At 46.2% G+C, this 6,915-nt stretch overlaps 1 long non-coding RNA gene across 1 annotated transcript; it reads right to left on the reverse strand.

Annotated features, from left to right (window-relative positions):
* Positions 1-2,197: 2,197 nt before the first annotated feature.
* LOC130603371 (uncharacterized) lies at positions 2,198-4,674 on the reverse strand. The gene is made up of 3 exons (XR_008973141.1): positions 4,062-4,674; positions 3,921-3,965; positions 2,198-2,336 (listed from the first exon to the last, which is right to left on the reverse strand). It is a non-coding gene; the product is annotated as an uncharacterized LOC130603371 (long non-coding RNA).
* Between the last annotated feature and the right edge of the window lie 2,241 nt (positions 4,675-6,915).

Here is a 6,915-nt window from a genome sequence, read left to right on the forward strand (position 1 = left end):
TCCACTCTTGTCCACTGAGCAGGACGGCGCGAAGAAACCCCAAAGGTCTCCTGTGTCTACCAGTACAGAGCCAACCCTTGCCACACAGATGATGCCTGTTGAAAAGGCACCAACCCCACAGTCCCCGAGTACCTTACCCTGATGCACAAGAGGTTCTCTGCGCACACAGACTTTGATTACACCCAAAGGCCTACCGCGCTCTCTTTGCATTTGGCCCGTGCCATTGCCCTGTGGCTGCCTTAATTAGCTCATGCCTTAACAGACGCCAGGTTTTCATTTGCAGGACCTGTTCTTTTCCAGCTTAGATACACACCATCAATCTCCCTCCAAAGCTATAGAAAAGCTCTGTTAGTGAGAGAAGGAGCACTAAAATCAGCATCGCTTGAAAGCAAAGGCTGGTCCTTCCCCGCCAGCTGGGCTAAAGATGCATCACCACAAATGAGTGAGACATTTCCCCTTTTAAAAGAAGGGCTCTTCCATTCCAGCACTGCCAGGTGCTAACTTCAGGCTGTATTCAAGAATGAAAGCCGTCTGGGAAACCCTTGCACGCTCTGTAAAGCCGAATGCTTAATTTGGGCACACGAGCACCCTGGGATTTCAGGGCTGCTTCAAATTAAGCAGCACAAGCGCTGTTTGTTTTCAGCCAGCTACACTTGGTAAGGCAAGCTACTCCAGGCAGCTGGATTTTCAGTCACGTGTGCTTTAAACAGCAAAGAAAGCAAGCCCTGTTGTGCGAGTGAAAACAGAAAAACAAAGAGGAAGGGATGCATCGGTTCAAGGGACAGGTGCAGAGGAAGTCCCTGGGGAAATCCTTCTTGACTCCATTTTGGACATTAGCCTAAGCCACCCTCTTCCTCCCACTTCAGCTGTCTTTGCTGACTGTGGGTACACTGGCTCTGAAGAGCCTGCACGGACGCTGAGCAGAGAGGGGATGTTGGCGAAGGACAGAGGTACGTACCATGCCGAAGTTACAATTCTGGACCTCTGCGCTAAGAAAGGCGTATTTTCAGATTCTTGTCTACAGTAAAAGTCTCTTCTCTCTCTGCTGCCTGGAAAACTGACTCAAGCTCAAAAGGGATTTTTACAGGCAGCTGAGAAGAGCTGAAAAAGATTGTCTGTGGAGGAAGGCAGAGCCTGCAGCAGTTGAAACGAGTATGTTTAACAGCGCAAAGAAAAGTCCCAGAAGTCCTTCAGGAGGAGCAAGCTGGGGTGGAAGAAGGAGCAGCAAAAGAAAGAATGGATTAAAGCAGCAGCTAACTACTCAGGAAGACACTATCCCACACTACCAGCCAGGGGAGGCTCCTCTGCAGAATGTCAGAACAGCACGAAAAGGGTTGAGTTTTACAGACCTGACAGAGCTTGAGTGCAAGACTCTACAATCTCAACCAAGAGATGGCAACTGAGTCTGGTTACTTACGATACTGTTGTCTGAGAACGAGGCAACGTATCCGAAGGTCCATCGTACTGTCCTGTAAATCAAAAGAGAATCAGCGGGGTTTATCTGCCTCACCGGTAGCGTATTTTACCCTATGGTCTCTGAGCATCAGGTTAGAAAGTCACTTTCTTCCAGGACGTAACTGATTGCCACTGAGATTATTTATCACTCCAAATGGGGCTTCCTAATGAAATACTGTTTGTTCTCTGCTGAACTGCTGCCTTAATTTCTAGGTAAGGAATGCATACAGTCTCTTCAGCATTTTCTAAACTCATCAATGTTTAACAAAGCACAGGAAACCACGTCCCTTAATCAAGGTAAACATTTGATGTTCTCAATGTATGACACTCAAAACCGTCTCTCAATACACATAGAACAGTGTGCTTTCCTTTGGATTTCTACTTACTCTGGTTCTGTGCTACACATCCAACAGGCTGCGACTCCTAGAAAGCAAGCACAAGGTGCAAGTTGAGAATCAAATACATCATCTCTCAATAGCAGCGTATCAGTGATCCGATTTCCTTGTGTTTGTTACTCTAATCGATACTTTGAGCAACGTGACAAAGAATAACTCCGAAGTCTCCAATAGTCTAAGCTTGCCTGATGTAGCTTAGCACGGACAGAAGTGATGCATTGCAAGTAACCATCACACAATTCAAAATCCATTGTGACTTCTAAAGATAATTTCTCCTAAAAGCCTTTACCTATGAAAGGAGGTGCAAGAGTTGGAAAGCTCATCAGATGAAAGTACGTGCAAGAGTTGGAAAGCTCTCTTCTAATTTATCAAAAGCCTTGGCAAAAAGAGGGTGTTTACCTTTGTTGGTAATGGAAATTTGGAAGGCTCTGCAGTAGGAGGAGTAGGAATATCTGTCAGAAGAGGTGGCCATGACTGGGTCATTTCCTGGAAAGCAAATGACAGAAGTGGGTTACAGTATTTTTGCTGATACAGGCATATTATTGGTGGTAGCAGTAGTGATCTGTGTTATACCTTAGTTACTGAACTGTTCTTATCTCAACCCGTGGGAGTTGCATTCTTTCAATTCTCCTCTCCGTCCCTCTGGGAGTAGGGGGAGGGAAAGGAGGGGGGGAGTGAGTGAACGAGCCCTCTGCCTGGTTTTAAACCACGAGAGTTCTTTTGGTGCCCAAACGTGGGGCATGAGGGGTTGAGATAACAACAGATCTGACTGTCTCACAATGCTGATTTATTGGCTCTCAGAGTTGGGCATGACAGGCAACTGAAGTTGTACCTCAAAGACATTTATATTCATGTACAATAAAAAGCTGAGCCCATCGTAAACCCAAGAGGCAATACCACAGCAAGAAGCCCTCTTTGAGCTCAGCGAGCCAGACCGTCATGAGCACTTGCTCTTTTTCTCCAAGCATACTTGCATTGCCCAATTAGCAGCAATCTCAGTGAAGCTTGTAGAGAGTTAAATACTTCCTATGTTTGCAGGATTAGGCTATCACAGTTAATAAAGGGAAAAGGACATAAAACCTGTCTACCAGTAGCTCTGGACTTTTTCAAAGTTCAGGAACTTCCTATTATGTTCCTATTACAGCAACAACACCCCCCTGAAAGGCTTTTCAAAACTCAAGGGGGTCAGCTAGGGAGCTCTGACTGCCAGCCATTCCTCATGCTATTCTACCTGAAACACTGCCTTTTGCTCTGACTGGCCAAGATGCCTTTGCTGCAGAGCTCCAAGACGTGGTTTCAAACCAAAGAGAGCGACTGCCTGATGGGCTATGTCTTTAGGAGCCTTTCTGCCCTGTTGCCCTGCCCTAACTCTCACCCAGGGACCAGCTAGTTGGGCTAAGCCATGGTCCGGCTAAGAGCACAGCACACAGACCGCAGCCAGGAGATAGGGATCAACCTCCAACCTGCCTCTTCTGGCACCACAGCTGGACACAGAGGACTGGGCTAAAGCTTTGGCTTGCACTGCAACAAACACGTGAACAGCCTAGCACAGACAACGATCTTTGTCTTGAACATACGCTAAAACACCTTAATGGGGGTCAATCTAGACAAAACCTTTGGGGAAGCTGGGGCTCAGAAATTCAGAACCACTCTGTTGAAATCACACAAGACAGACTTTTCTTGTCTCCCTATTAAGTTTAAATCCTGAAGAGTGTAATACTCACTCCCAGAAATAAAGGAACTCATATGGCCTGCCACCCTCACTGCCTCTCCTGGAACACTTATCTTATTTGCACTCTGTGCTCGGTGAAAGGGTCCCATGTACTCAGACCCAGCTGAGTACTGGCAGCCTGTGCGCTGCCCACAAAGCCATCTCTGACACAGGTTGCAGAGGCAGTTTTGCATTAAGAGCTGGCTCAGATTGGCGCAAATGTACCATAATTACAGGGACAGAGAAGCCCAGTCCAGCAGCAGTGCCATGCACGCGGTGATATTCCTCCTCCTCCCCCCACCACTACTTCAATGTATACAAAACACAAACACGTCGATCTATTATTTAAGAGCACCTACCTTCAAAATTTCCTTAACGGCTTGGGCATCCCAGCGGAAGGTTTGCTACAAGCAAATAAAAAGAAGGAAGCAGCATGAGTTTCTTTGTTCCTTTACCAGCTGACTGAGATAAACAGAGGCACTCATCAAACGTTTGCTTACCAACAGTTCTACAAAGGCCACGGGAGTCCCTTAATAAGAAAAGACTAAAAAGCCCCATCAGAAGGGCACTTTATTCTACAAAGCCTGTTGTTTTCAAGTCTTTAGTAGAAGATATATTCCAATAAAGATGAGAAAGAACCAAAGTGAAAGAGAGTTCATTAAACAGTGGTGCTTGTCCAGCTGACAGGATTCCCCCTGCTTCCTAACTGGTGTCCTTCTGTGCACCCACGTGCACTCAGCAGAATAAGAAGCCAGTATAAAGCCCTAAACTGGGAGCAGGCAAAGTAAAGGTGGCTGTAAGTGGAAGAATAACCCACCGGACTCTTAAATGCCAGCTCCTGGACTCAAGGGAACACCAACTGTGATTAGAAAAGTTGAAAAGCAGTATGACTAACTTGTGCAGTTCAGGATAAAACCTTGAATGCACCGCCGGGTTAGAGCAACACGGGGAGGAACTAGCCTGCCTTCACTACAACAGGCTTGCACAAATGCACAGGTGCACACACCCGCAAAAGAAGGGAGGGAGATTTTCATGTAGAAAACAATTTAAGAAATGCACAGGCATTCTGTTCAAGCTGCACAGCAACTGTGTGACAAAACTCTCCGAAATACCTCCAAGTCCTCTTTTCACCGGCAATTCCAAAAAACCCACACACTTCCATAAGCACATGCCCTGAGGCTTACAGAGATCTCTTAGACACACTAGAGAGAGATGAACAAGGAACTCGGGATAATAAGAATCACCCCAAAGCAAACTAAATTGCTTGAGGAACCACCTGGTACACAAAGGAGATGTCCACTGGCCATGATGTGTGGGCCAGACACCCAGCCATCAACCAGAAGCAGTGCAGTGCCCCAACCAGGCAGTAACTCAAGACAGGGACGGCATCAGCCTGCCCGGCACTGCCGTCTTTTGTGGCAGACTCAGTTACAGCCTCACAGCAGGAGGCACCAGTAGCCTGCTCCTTGGTCTCGGTGTGATAGCTGGAGGCGGAAGGGCAAAGCACGAGAAGCATTGACAGAATAGTGGCAAAAGCCCAGCTTTCTCCTCTCTGCACAATGCAGTCAACGCTCGCCAAAGCTGGGAAACTCAGAAAGTGGGCATCTTTTTGAAAAGAAGGTTTTGCCACAGATACTACAAGGAATAAGCAGCGCTGGTTTGGGGTAATGGCTGAAGAGCTTTTAAGGCTGCTGCTTTTTATCAAAGGTATTCCATTAGAAATTACAGCACACATTTTTATTCCACTCTGCCAAGGTGTGCCAAATGGAGCTGAAGGACCACACAGCTCTGGCATGTGGAAGTAGGGGGCTGAAGCTTGCTCCCTGATTTGTAAACAGCCTGCCTCGCCTAAAGACCTTTCTGCTCCTTCTCATTTCAGTAATTTCCGCCTGCTTATCTGTATGCCTCTGTCGTCACAGCCCACGTAGAGCTGCCCCTCTGACACCAATCAGCCCTGTGCTGCTTCTCAGTCCCTTTCACCTCAGGTGAAACTGGTGCCTGTAGATATGCAAGCAGCGTAGGTCAAGAAGAGCTAGAGCACGCAGGCATTTCCTATGTTGCCTGCTATCTCCTCCTAATTGAAATGGACTCGCAACGTGTGTGTGTGTGTGTGTGGCTCAAGAATACCAGCTACTGCTCTTTGCCTGGTTTCAGGCTAAATTATTAGTGCTGAGAAAACCCGAGCGAGCAGGATCAGAAAAGCCAATTTGAGTTCCATGCCCTTCACTGTGCTGGCAGTTTTCTTTGTTTCCTAATGAGAGCTTTGCCACTGCAGCTATCAATTATCAGCAGAGAAGGTCACCTCTTCAGGCTGCTGAAAAAGTTTCCCATTTACAGCTGCTTCCAATTTAATACTATATTTTAATAGAAATATTTGGTTACAAATTTATTTTTCCATGTCAACCGCATGGGCTTTTGCCCCTTGAATGCAATGGGGATCACAAAACTGCATATGCATGAATGAAGACTTAGTTTGAATAGAACAGGCGGGGCAAGATCAGACCAAAACCTACCACCCTGTCCTCACTTCATCTGCACGTGCTTCGCTAGCTCAGAGCGGGAGGAGATCTTGCATATTAAATGCACTCTCTGTTCACACACAAGTCACGCTAGGAATAACACACTAACTTACTCTTCAAAGTGATTTTCCACCTGCATTTCTGTGTTAAGAATCTACCCTCTAATACTATAGATAGATGCAAGATGCACACACATAGGGCACGCTTCCAAAATGACCCAGCCAACAAAAGAGACTGTATGTATTTTAACCAAGCCTCTAATCATCTTGATTAGGGATGCAATAATGTTCTGCTGTGTACTGAAAAAGCCTGCCAAAACTTGAAGCTACAATCAACTTGATGAAAACAAACACGTAAACACAGAAATCCATACAGGTTTTTGCAGGCTATCTTAAGGAACACCAGACACCAAAGCAGATGCTCTGCCAAAGATTTACCACTAAAGAGATTATAATACATCTCTGATACAAAGACAGGTCCAACGATCTGAAGCATGGCTTACTCCATCCACCTGGTTTTAGAGGATGTGGTGACAAAGCTGCTTTTGGGGAAAGCTGAAGCAACCGTTCCTAGTTACCTATTCAGGAAAGCGTTTATTGGAACAAATACGAAGACTGTGTGAATATACCTGTGATTAAAATAATTTCTAGTCAGGCAGGCACCATCCTGCAAGCAAACTATCAGCATGGGTGGTCCTTAAGCATGTTTTTAAGGGATGTTTATCGCTTGCTGCAGACACAGTGCACTTGTTCAACAGATCTCTTTCTTTCATCCGCTCACCGATTCCCACAAGTGTTTGACGCATGGGGAACGTCTACCCTTTCTTAAGAGGGCA

The sequence above is a fragment of the Pezoporus wallicus genome, unplaced genomic scaffold (assembly GCF_028554395.1).
Source record: "Pezoporus wallicus isolate ANWC-B61680 ecotype Strahan unplaced genomic scaffold, APGP_CSIRO_Pwel_v1 contig_7987, whole genome shotgun sequence".
Taxonomy (NCBI): Eukaryota; Metazoa; Chordata; class Aves; order Psittaciformes; family Psittacidae; genus Pezoporus; species Pezoporus wallicus.